The following is a 13,662-nucleotide window of genomic DNA, read 5'->3' on the forward strand; positions in this document are numbered from 1 at the left end:
TCGCTGATATTGATGCTGAACGTCGTCATGACGCTGACCCAGTCTTCTTGTCCCTGCGGAGTCTGAGATAGAGACCTCATTCCAAGGTAACGAGGGTTGGGGGCTCCTCTCATGGACATGGCATTGGCATATTAGGTTTAACATACCCAGCTCTCCTTTAGGTAGGAAGTTAGGCCTATCATGATAGGGCATTAGGACATATTGCACACCTTATGTTTTTTTCATGTTATTGCAAGATGGTGGGAGTCTTTGTAATAATGACTCTTGTCTTTACAATTCTGTTTCTTGCATTGTTCATTATCCTAATCATTGCAGCCCATGCAAATCATTGCAGATTGCAGTTGTGTTAAATAAAAACCATTGAAACTCTACTGCATCTTCGTTATTGCCTGTGTTTGGTTGAGACATGACATATCTGTGAGAAAGAGGTAATCTCAGTTTAACCACGACACTCCCTGAGATGTCATACTCTCGAGTCAATGCGTAAAGGCTGCTAAAAATCACCTTTTACTATTTGGGTTTTTTGGTGAGGTGCTGCTAGTGAGCCCGAAGGGTTGGGACAGCAGCTGTGACTTGTTGTAGGATAGGCATAGTTGCCTACAAACATAAGTACTGTCATCCTTAAACTAGCAGTCTTGCCCTGAGCAAGAGTCCAAACTACGACAACCCTTGGAGTGAGGTTTCTGGATTAACACTACTGGGCCAGTCCAGGGGCTCTCTGAGGGTTCAATGACACCCTAATTCAACATTTTCTTGACTTCAGCATCTATGATTTCTCTGACATGGTCAGACTGTCTGTAAATTTTGTTTTTGAGAGGCAGGCTGTCACCAGTGTCCGCATCATGGATTCGCCAGTTTGTCTTCCCAGGGGTCAGATTACTTTCCTGCAATCAGTCTGCTGTTGTCCTGTTAGGGTATCTGACAAGACCACTCTAACTACAGAACCATCCTGGGGATTGTTGGAGAGGAGATCAGGAAGACGCTCACTCTCATCTTCCTGTCCCTCATCTGTAACCATGAGCATGGTCACATCAGCTCTGTCATAAAAGGGTTTTAGGCGGTTGACATGCATGATTCTTTTGGGGGTCTTATAAGTGCCTAGGTCCACTAGATAGGTGACCTCCCCTTTTCTTTCAAGAATGGGATAGGGCCCAGACCATTTGTCCTGGAGGGCCTGTGGAGCAACAGGCTTCAACACCCAAACTTTCTTCTCTGGTTGGAACTCCATCATAGCAGCTTTTTGGTCATACCAAAGCTTTTGAAGCTCTTGGCTGGCCTGACGATTTTTGCTAGCTTTCTCCATGTACTCAGCCATTCAGGAATGTAGGCCAAGCACATAGTCTACAATATCCTGGTTGGGCTCTTTGAGTGGTCTCTACCAGCCTTCCCTTACAAGACTTAGGCGGTCATTCTGACCCTGGCGGTTGAAAACCGCCAGGGCAGAGTGCCGCGGAAGCACCGCCAACAGGCTGGCGGTGCTTCATGGGCAATTCTGACCGCGGCGGTAAAGCCGCGGTCAGAAAAGGGCAACCGGCGGTTTCCTGCCGGTTTACCCCTGCCCCAAAGAATCCTCCATGGCGGCGCTGCTCGCAGCACCACCATGGGGATTCCGACCCCCTTCCCGCCATCCTGGTCCTGGCAATAAAAAACGCCAGGAACAGGATGGCGGGAACGGGTGTCGCGGGGCCCCTGGGGGCCCCTGCACTGCCCATGCCACAGGCATTGGCAGTGCAGGGGCCCCCTAACAGGGCCCCATAATGATTTTCAGTGTCTGCCTAGCAGGCACTGAAAATCGCAACGGGTGCCACTGCACCCGTCGCACACCAGCAACTCCGCCGGCTCCATTCGGAGCCGGCTTCATCGTTGCTGGGGCTTTCCCGCTGGGCGGGCGGGCGGCCTTTTGGCGGTAGCCCGCCCGCCCAGCGGGAAAGTCAGAATGACCGCTGCTGTCATTTGACCGCGGTGCGGTCTTCTGGCGGTCTCCGCCCGGCGGGCGGCACCCGCCGCCCGCCGGGGTCGGAATGACCCCCTTAGTGGTCCCCTACCAGGGTGCCCAAACAAAAGTTAAAAAGATTTAAAAAACCTACCTTTTTTATGGCACTTCCCTGTAGGCAAACAGCAGGCAAGGAAGTAGGACATCCCATCTCCTTCTGAGTTTTTCAGGCAGCCCCCCAATCATGCCTTTTAGGGTCTGGTTGAATCTTTCTACCAGCCCATTGGTTTGTGGATGGTATGGGGTAGTGAATTTATATGTCACTCCACATTCCTGCCACATGTGTTTTAAGTATACAGACATAAAGTTTGACCCCCTGTCTGATACTACCTCCTTAGGGAACCCAACCCTGGTAAAGATACCCAGGAGGGCTTTGGCAGCTACAGGTGCAGTGATTGTCCTAAGGGGGATAGCCTCAGGATACCTAGTGGCATGATCCACTACCACTAAGATAAATCTATGCCCTGATGCTGTTGGAGGGTCAAAGGGGCCAACATTGTCAACCCCTACCCTTTCAAAGTGAAACCCAACCATAGGTAGTGGAATTAAGGGTGTTGTGTAGGCTCTCATTATCCTAATGAGACTACTGAATTTGGGCGGCAGAATCACTTGCACTGTGGGGGACTGAGTCTGAACCCACTACAGGTGATACCTGTCGGCCTAATCCGGGTTTTGTTCTGGCTAACCTGCAGTGCCTAATTTCCACCCAAGAGCAGGGGTGATTGCGCAACCGAGCGTATGACACAATTGACTCCTTAGGGAAATCGTGGTCACTCAGATCTCATCCGTTTCTCTCAGTTATATTAGTCTCACATATGCAAGGACAATCAGAGGCAGAGTATAGTTCAATAAGGTTTTATTGAAGTAACTGCATCTTAGATAATAAAGCATGGATTGCAATAACTAGGACGATGAAGCATAACAGGATTAAAATTGTGACAAGGAAAGTGAAACATAAAAATAACGCTAACATATAGTCACTAAGATCGTTAAAAATAGCTCCTACCTAGGCTATGTTAGAGCACAGTGTGTTAAGCTCTATCTCTGCCCTTCAGGTTCCCCTGGGAAGACATCATCCCTCATACCTGAGCAAGAGGCCTGTAGTCTACATAAACAGCTGCAGCGAAGCACTCAGCAATCAGCATAGGTTGTGGTCATCTGGCTGGAATCTCCCTCTAACATACATGGGTCAAAGTAGTGTTTTTATAATAAAACAGCTGATGTTCCAAGAAAGGATCCCCACGTAAGAGTGTGTATGTTTCTGTGAACATTAGAGACAAAGCGTACCACTTTTGCCGGCAACCAATCTTACTGCAGCCTTGAGAAAAGCACAGAGTGAAGTAATTTCTTGTTCAAGAATACAGATCTGGCCTAGGCAAAGAACGGCTAGATAGAGAAAATAAAACAAGACTGCAAATGTGGCTATTGTTCAAATAATAAAACAAAGCTGAATAAAACATGTCTAGGTTAAAGTGCACAGCAGCAGGCCTAGTTTGCTAAAATAACGTGTATGAAGCTATAACTAAAATGGCTACAAAACACCCTCCCCTTGCAGGTTCAAAGGTTGTTTAAAGCCTACTTATGTATAAAAGCTACTAAAAGTCAACCTAAGGCACTTATATAAGAATGTCAATAATGACAAGTTAAACGACACTTGAGCATGTAATAGAAAGACAATTTAAAATGTTAAGTGTGGCACCAAAAAAAGCCGAATTTCTAAAGTCATAGTCATTTGAGAAGTTGCCAATTGAATCCGGGATAACTGAAGACAGGAAATCTTCCATTTCGGCAGGTGGTAAAGTAGGAAGTTTATCGCCAAGGAAAACCAAGGAGCATTCGGGTTCCAAAGCCTGAGCTCCAGCCAAGGCAGCAGCATTCCGTGGTATGCCCAACAATTAGTTTAGAGTTGCATCACCCATGAAAGGCAACTCATAAGAAGCTTCCCGTTGCAAATGCACCCTCAACGCGTATGTCTGGTAATGAGCCCTCAGCGAGAACATTAACAGATCAGCGTCCAATGAAAGCAAGCGCTGCATAGAAAGACAAACTTTCAGTGCATGTTCGAACGAGCACCAGAAGCACCGAAACACAGGCTGCACACAATGGAAAACCAGTCTGAATGACAGAGACCAGTCACACTCCAATTGCTCCAGGAGTGATGCTCCAAAGTACTGCATCATGCGTTCACCACACAGCTGCGCTGGTGGAAGCGCTTTCAGTTCTCCTTGTTGTGACGGGACAGACATTGCACAGAAAAAGTACCGATGGCAATATGCCATCTATTATAGCCAAAGTTATCGGAAATCCCCCAAAAATACTGGAGAATATTGAGTGGGTGGCTGAAGGTATTATGTGGAATATAGAGGGGAAAGTGTGAACGCAACCAGAACCAACAGACTTAAATTTGCGATTCCAGTAGTACTGGATGCATTAAATATTAGTCTCACAAGCTCACCAAAGTGTTGCAGAAAGTTAGTACTTAAAAGGGACTGTGTCTCTGCTGATGAACTTGCAACCTGAAGCGCATAGGTCTCGCATGTAGATGAGAGCGCCACATGTTTTTGAAACAATAAAGCCTTGAGTCTGCTCAACTTGTCAAAAGTCTTGCATTCACTACCACTAAGAAAGACCTCTTTCAGGGCACTGAGACATTTGTACAAGAAGGGTAGCTCCCACACCTCATGGATGTAACCATCTTGTAGCTTTTCATGTCTGCCCACTGGAATGTGTTTTAAGCAGGACGTGAATTGAAGTGCTGAAATAGGCAGATTAATGACCCCGTGTATTAACCACTCAGCAGATGGTATTTCAGCCACAGTAAAAGGCAACTTTTCTCATTTTTCACTATTTAACATAATGTAAGTCGCTTCCTTCTTAGCCATTAGCTGTTGTTGTCGCATTAAATTAAATGTGGAAAATATGACCCTTGCGCTAACATGTTGCCAGGGAACGTGACCTGCCTTTAGTGTTTGTAGTGTCCAACCTAACTGCATAATGGACCTTAGTTGATTCTGTCCATGGTGCAAAGAGGAAATGTCACTTTGTATTATGTCTATTGCAGAGGAAACAATTTTGTTTGAGGTGTATATTCGGTCAGACAGGGTATTAACCCCATTATCTACAACAGCTAATGCCTTCTGTAAGTTCTCTTGATCTATTTACCTTAACTGGACAGCAGCTTCTTGTTGAGAAAGCTTAAAAATGTCATTATAGACTGCATATAAGAAGCGATTTCTGCATTGCTTTCTGGAGCCTAACAGGAAATCCTGTAAGTCAGGGTTATTAGACAGGAGACTGAGGTGTTCTCTAACAGCATCTAGTGAGGAACTTTTCAACCATTGCTGGTATAGTTTCCCTACACTATGGCCCTCATTACAAACATGGCCGTTTGGCCCACCATGCCAGCATTGGCGGCTGAAGCCACCAGCCGGCATGTCGGGCCAAACCGCCATATTCTGGACAGGGTGAGGGCTGCCATCGGCAGCCCTCACGCACCGCCAGGCTTCCGCCGTCAGGCAGCCTGGCGGTGAGTTGAAACACTATCTGCCAGGGTAGCGGCGCTACACTACAGATAATGTTTCATTTCCCGCCAGCCTATCCTGCCAGGAAAAGGCTGACGGAGGGGGACCCTGCACTGCCCATGCACTTTGCATGGGCAGTGCAGGGGCCCCAGTGCAGAGCCCCGTCGGGCAGTGATCTGCGTGGCGGGTGCAACTGCACCTGCAGCACAGAGGCATTGACGGCAGCTCCATGTGGAGCCGCCGTCAATGTCCCGGCTGGGCCTTTCTGTGAGCCGGTGGGCGGAAACAATGTTTCCGCCCGCCGGCCCACATTAATGTTCATAATGTGACCTGCGGGGTTCCGGGGTTGCTGGCGGTCAGTGTTTTGACCGCCAGCATGAACACGGCGGTTGTTCATATTGAGCACCTATATGTTGTCACTATACCCTCATTTTCAGATGACACATAGCGAGGGTCAGGCCTACTTGTTCTAAAAACCCCGTGGAGTTCATAAAACGTTTATGACACCCGTTGGTATCTACTGGCCACAATAATTACCCACCAAGGCGTGAAAGTGAAGCAGTAAATGTGCCATTTTGGACCCATTCGTCAACCTTATCTTCAGTTGCATTGATATACTTTTGCCACTTGTAATATTTTGCAGGGGCAGAAATATTGGGCACATTCAGTTCCTTAATCTTTGCTAAGACTAAAAAGCTTGTCTGTTGTACAGTTTCATTTAAAAATAACATTTGAACAGTGTAGGAGGCTGGCCTGGCTTGTAGTGGGTACCAGACGTACTTACACCTTGTGCCAGGTCCAGTTATCCCTTATTAGTGTAGAAGAGGTGTTTCTAGCAGCTTAGGCTGATAGAAGGTAGCTATGGCAAAGCAGCTTAGACTGAACTAGGAGACATATAAAGCTCCTACTATACCACTGATGTCATATGCACAATATCATAAGAAAACACAATACACAGAAGTACTAAAAATAAAGGTACTTTATTTTTATGACAATATGCCAAACGTATCTCAGTGAGTACCCTCAGTATGAGGATAAGATATATACACAAGATATATGTACACAAACCAAAATTATGCAGGTAATAGCAAGAAAAGTAATGCAAGCAGTGTAAAGTTGCAATAGATTGCAATAGGAGCACATAGGTATGGGGCAACACAAACCATATACTCTAAAAGTGGAATGCGAACCACAAATGGACCCCAAACCTATGTGAGCTTGTAGAGGGTAGCTGGGACTGTAAGAAAACAGCGAGGGTTAGAAAAATAGCCCACCCCAAGACCCTGAAAGGTAGATGTAAAGTGCACCTACTACCCCCAGAGAGCACAGAGGTCGTGATAGGGGGATTCTGCAGGAAGAACAAACACCAGCAATGCAACAACAGTGGATTTCCGGACCTGAGTACCTGTAAGACAAGGGGACCAAGTCCAATAGTCGCAACAGTGTCGAGAGGGGGCAGGAGCCCAGGAAATGCCAGCTGAGGATGCAAGGAAGCTGCCACCGGATGGAAGAAGCTTGGAGTTCTGCAAGAAAGAAGAGAGCTAGGGACTTCTTCTTTGGAGGATGGATGTCCCACGTCGCGATGAAGCTTGCAGAGGTGTTCCCACGCAGAAAGACCACAAACAAGCCTTGCTAGCTGCAAGGCTCACGGTGAAGGTTTATAGGTGCTGCTGTGGCCCAGGAGGGACCAGGATGTCTCCACTTGGAGGAGGAGACAGAGGGGATGCCCAGCAACGTAGGGAGCCCTCACAGAAGCAGGCAGCACCCGTAGAAGTACCTGAACAGGCACTTAGAAGAAAAGTGAACCGGAGTCCACCCAAAGTCACAAAAGGGAGTCCCACGACGCCGGAGGATAACTCAGAAGGTTGTGCACTTCAAGAAGGAGTGTCGGGGACCCAGGCTTGGATGTGCACGAAGGAAATCCTGGAAGAGTGCACAGGAGCCCGAGCAGCTGCAAATCACGCGGTACCCAGCAATGCAGTCTAGCGTGGGGAGGCAAGGACTTACCAAACTTGGACTGAAGAGTCACTGGACAGTGGGAGCCACTTGGACAGAGTTGCTGAGTTCCAGGGACCACGCTCGTCATGCTGAGAGGGGACCCAGAGGACCAGTGATGCAGTCTTTTGGTGCCTGCGGTTGCAGGGGGAAGATTCCGTCGACCCACGGGAGATTTCTTCAGAGCTCCTGGTGCAGAGAGGAGGCAGGCTACCCCCACAGCATGCACTACCTGGAAACAGTTGAGAAAGCCGGCAGGATGAGGCGATACAAGGTTGCTAGTAGTCGTCTTGCTACTTTGTTGCGGTTTTGCAGGCGTCCTGAGCAGTCAGCAGTCGATCCTTTGGTAGAAGGTGAAGAGGGAGATGCAGAGGAACTCTGATAAGCTCTTGCATTCGTTATCTGGTGAGATCCCCAAAGCAGAGACCCTAAATAGCCAGAAAAGGAGGTTTGGCTACCTAGGACGGAGGATTGTCTACCAAGAGAGGTAAGAGCCTATCAGAAGGAGCCTCTGACGTCACCTGCTGGCACTGGCCACTCAGAGCAGTCCAGTGTGCCACAGACACCTCTGTTTCCAAGATGGCAGAGGTCTGGGACACACTGGAGGAGCTCTGGGCACTGCCCCTGGGAGGTGCAGGTCAGGGGAGTGATCACTCCCCTTTCCTTTGTCCAGTTTCGCACCAGAGCAGGGCTGGGGGATCCCTGAACCGGTGTAGACTGGCTTATGCAGAGATGGGCACCATCTGTGCCCATCAAAGCATTTCCAGAGGCTGGGGGAGGCTACTCCTCCCCAGCCTTCACACCTATTTCCAAAGGGAGAGGGTGTTACACCCTCTCTCAGAGGAAGTCCTTTGTTCTGCCTTCCTGGGCCAGGGCTGCCTGGACCCCAGTAGGGCAGAAATCTGTCTAAGGGGTTGGCAGCAGCAGCAGCTGCAGTGGAGACCCCGGAAAGGCAGTTTGACAGTACCCGGGTTGTGTGCTAGAGACCCGGGGGATCATGGAATTGTCCTCCCAATGCCAGAATGGCATTGGGGTGACAATTCCATGATCTTAGACATGTTACATGGCCATGTTCGGCGTTACCATTGTGACGCTGTACATAGGTAGTGACCTATGTACAGTGCATGCGTGTAATGGTGTCCCCGCACTCTCCAAGTCTGGGAATTTGCCCTGAACGATGTGGGGGCACCTTGGCTAGTGCCAGGGTGCCCACACACTAAGGGGGTGATTCTAAGTCTGGCGGGCTGCGGAGGCCGCCCGCCAGACTTCCCCCTCCAAAATACCGCTCCACGGTCGGAAGACCGCTGAGGGTATTCTGGGTTTTGCACTGGGCTGGCGGGCGACCGCCAAAAGGCCGCCCACCAGCCCAGTGCAAAACTACCTTCCCACGAGGACGCTGGCTCTGAATGGAGCCGGCGGAGTGGGAAGGTGCGACGGGTGCAGTGGCACCCGTCGCGAATTTCACTGTCTGCAATGCAGACAGTGAAATTCTTTTTGGGGCCCTCTTACGGGGGCCCCTGCAGTGCCCATGGACGTTATTTCACGCAGGCTGCAGTGGCAGGCCTGTGTAAGAATTGTCAGAGCTCCCTATGGGTGGCAAAAGAAATGCTGCAGCCCATAGGGATCTCCTGGAACCCCAATACCCTGGGTACCTCAGTACCATATACTAGGGAATTATATGGGTGTACCAGTATGCCAATATGAATTGGTAAATTTAGTCACTAGCCTGTTAGTGACAAATTTGGAAAGCAGAGAGAGCATGACCACTGAGGTTCTGGTTAGCAGAGCCTCAGCGAGACAGTTAGGCATCACACAGGGAACACATACAGGGCACATACTTATGAGCACTGGGGCCCTGCCTGGCAGGGTCCCAGTGACACATGGACTAAAACAACATATATACAGTGAAATATGGGAGTAACATGCCAGACACGATGGTACTTTCCTACAAACAGGTATCAGGCATGCTCTGAATAAAGCTTCCTTTCCCCTTATTTGCCAATTTTTTGTTCCCCACACACTTTTTAAGTCGATCAACTTCAACCAATATTTATAGCCTTCTATAACCAACCGGGAAACAAAGGAATCAGAATAAATGTATTTCGCATCTGTCAATAATATATGTAAATTTTCCATCAATGGCAATTTGAAATAATATGATTCAGCATTTTTAACATTGTGCCCAGACAAATATGCAATTTTTTCAGAATATGTTTTAGAACTCTCTTGTGGTGGAGTTGGACAATGTTCCCATTGTGTTTAATTAAAAATAGTCTTTGGGGTACTTGCTCTGTGAATTAAATGGTGTCCATAATAATTATAGTAAAACATTTCACCATAATTCTATTTGGATTGATAAACATCCTCATTTTCAAATACAGTAAAATACTGCAATTCACTCATCATAGCATCAACTGTTTTCACATCCCAGTCATCAGAAACAACTCCAGGTATTATTACATCGTTCATAGAAAGTTTAAACACATATGGTATTTCAATGACCTTCGTGGTGCCGTATAAATCAAATGTGACTTTATCCCAAACAATCCCATCAGGAATTGGTGTAGCGGAAATGTTCACAAAAGACAAGTCTCTGCGGACCTCGTGAGAAGAAAAATGGGGTTTTAGGACCTCATCCACCAGTTCAACAGTTGATCTTTCAGGAAGGTAATGACCATGTATTATTAGAAAGAAAGTAATGACAAAGCCAATCCAAAGGAGGAAAGCTAATATAGTCAAGGAAAGCCACAGATAGTTCCATGGGAAAGTAAAGTAATTTGTTTTAAGCCAGTGTATCAGCTTACATGTTTTTGGCAGTTCATGTGTAGAAGAGGCAATTGAGTCCAAAAAGGTGTAATTGATGTCGGCAAAGTATCCAGAAGCAGTTCGTGCAAAAACTGGAGCCGTATTTGAAGGAGAAGAATTGGTAGGGTCTCCTGTGGTGATTCACTGTAAATGATGCCATCCATCTGTGTAGAAGTTGAATCAAATTCATCAGTAATTTCCGTATTGTTTGTTGTAATAGATGTTAGTGGAACTCATGCAAGTTAATTTTCCACCCTCGACAAGCTCAAGGAGGTGTCAGCGTTGCTGCTCAAAACATTTGGAGGGCCATCTTAACTAGTAGTGAGAGGTATTCGGGAACTATTGGTTGCTCCTCTTGGTCTGCTGTGCAGGATCGGATTGGTGTTACACATGGTGTAACTTGACATTGTCGATAGATACAAAGCAGTTTTCTTTAGCACCAGGCAGAGGTGGTAGAATGACAGTTCTGGTACTGTGTATTCCCAGGACTGGTACCGGTGAACAATAAGAAGGACCGAACTCCCTTTTCGCAGCAAACTTTTCACATACTAGATCCCCAACCTTTGGAATTCAGATGGTAGATGTTATTGGTACATCCTTTATTCCTACGGAGGCAGTACTGGCAGAAGCGTTGTCTTCATGGAATTGTTGTAATTCCTGCAAGACAGTGACACGTTCATTTATGTCAAAAGGTGTTTCTGCCGCCTCTGCGCCAGGACCATCAAAATCGGGAACATACTTTTGAGTTCCAAACAGGCACTCGTATGAAGTACGACCCCCCAGAGACCTTTAAGGCAGATTATTAACTGCTCTCTGGACTATTTACAGGTGATTAAGCCAACCACAACCCGTGCCCGATACTCTGGCTGTTAAGGATTGATTTAAATCTGTTTCATCGCTCCACTACACTATTTCCCTCAGGATGAAATGGAGACGAGTAATGGAGCTGGACCCCTAATGAAGCCATGGCGTCCCTGAATGTCCTTGAGGCAAAAACAGGGCCCTGGTCCAGTGGAAAGCCGCAACTGCATATGTGGCGATAAAGACTTGCAAATCTTTAATAACAGTCCGAACGTCAGCCGAGCATTGTGGCCACACCCATAGAAATCTGGAGCAAGAGTCGACAGCGACTAAGATGTATTTGTATGAACTGTCCGGTGTTAGGGGGCCACAATGGTCCAAGTACACACATTGTAAAGGTTTGTTGGAAATTAGGATGGGTGTCTTGAGGTGGGCGTTTGACGATGGACCCCTTAATTTGTTGGCAGATGTCACAACAAAGGACATACTGCTTGGTCTGTTTGTATAGACCTGGCCACCAATAACATGCTTGCCATAATGATATTGTAGCCTCCACACCAGCATGGGCAGAAGCAACCCCTTCATGCGCTGCTGTAATCAATTCTGGTCTTAGGTCTTTATTGGGAATTATACAAACCCCTACACCTGGTATTTTTACTTCTGCATCAAGGGTGCCTCCCATTTGATAGTAATATTTAGCAGGAAATGCTTTTGGAAAGGGCGTGGCTTTCACAGCAGCCCATATGTCATTGTTCAGTTTCAATCTAGAACGAGTTACTGCAGCAACAGAAGCCGTGGCTACTGTTGATTTGGCTGCTTCCCCAGCCAGTGTATTTCCAGCAACGTGTATTCCAACACACTGGTGTCCAAGTGTATGTACAACATGGGCGTTTGGTAGCGTTTCCTTCAGATCCGCTACTTTCCCCCACATAAGTCTGTGTTTGATGGTTTTACTATTAGAATTTCTGAACCCATTCTGGTGCCAGTATTGCAGATATTAATTGAAGGAATGGACACAATAGTACGAATCACAGACAATCAGTGTTAGTTAGATACGACAATAATGCGTTTTCCCTGGGCCAGTGGTTTTTCTTTAATGACTGCCAACTGAACAGCAGTGAGATTTTTCTCAGTGGGAGCAAAGCGTTGTTCTGCTACTGAATACAAATGTGATTTGTATGCAATCGGGACCTTTTCACCCTCATTGAAAGTGACATAGGTGAAACCAATGGCACCAGCAAAATTACTCTGATGACCAGATGTTTTTTATTGTCCCTTGTGTGTAGGTGTTGTGCTGCAAGCCTGTCTGTTTGCAAAGCTCTGAGAATGCGTGTGTGTTCGACTGTCCAAAATTTACTGGAAAAGTCAGGACGTATTAAGTCATATAAGCATTTTATGCATGGTGCGTAATCTGGAATGTAAGCTCTGCCTAAATTTAGGAAACCCAATAGGGATTGGAGTTTTTTAATGGTATTTGTAGGTTGTAACTGTGCACGTTTTTCCAAGAATTGTGGCGCTATGCTCTTTCCTTCACTTGATAGCTCATATCCCAAAAACGAGACACAAGGCTATTTTTTTATTTTTTTATTGAATTTGTAGCTTAATTCAGCAAATTCTACAACAATGTGGGCTACCCGTCTTAGATGTTCATCATCTGTGAGATAGATATCATCTACAAAAGACAATGCTTCAGGGTCAATGTTGTGCAATATTGAAGTCACACGTGCTGTGAACAGGTCCTGGACTGTTCTTGTACCCCTGTGGTAAACAACAGAATTTGTTTCTGGGAGCCTAGTGTGCTGAAATTTGTTAGGTCTCTACTCTAAGGCGATATATTTTGGCAGAAGAAACCATTGGAAATATCCAGTGCTGTTTTATATTTTTTGCACACTATATTGTTCATAAGTGCTGTGCTGTGAGAGTTTTATATAGCATATGTGTATGTATGACTGTTTAAGTGTCTGTAATCTAGGATTATTCTGTACGAATGGTCCCGTTTAGCTACTGGGAATAAAGGATTATTCATTGGTGAGACACAGGGTTTGATTACACCGTGGTACTCCAGTTGTGTGACGATTTCCCTCACAGTTGCTTTAGCATCATGTTTTATTGGATACTGGGGTTGAGGTTGATTTTTAATTGGAACTACATGATAGGGGGAATCTTTATCCCACCCTACGTGGTTGCGATATAACGCGGGTGCCTGCGCCAATGCCCAATCGATGGCGTAAGATTCTGCGAGCTCATCAGGAACAAGGGGTGAGAAAGAAGGTTTGATAACATCTTGCTCATAAGGGCAAGTACGGACACATTCAGGTGGCCAGTCCCTTTCGGACAGTAGAACATCATATATATTTACGATGGGGTCCCAAAAGATTGCATTGATTGTGCGTTCAATGTCTCCTTCTAACTGTAACGTTACTTTGTACACCCTAACAGGCGTGGAGACACGCATGTCCGCAATTTCAACTTGTAAGAAGTCATCAGTTGCTTTCACTTCCAGATGGTCTTGAAGATTCCGGGGAACTATTGTGACCTCTGCCGCGC

Source organism: Pleurodeles waltl, chromosome 9, assembly GCF_031143425.1.
Source record: "Pleurodeles waltl isolate 20211129_DDA chromosome 9, aPleWal1.hap1.20221129, whole genome shotgun sequence".
Classification (NCBI taxonomy): domain Eukaryota; kingdom Metazoa; phylum Chordata; class Amphibia; order Caudata; family Salamandridae; genus Pleurodeles; species Pleurodeles waltl.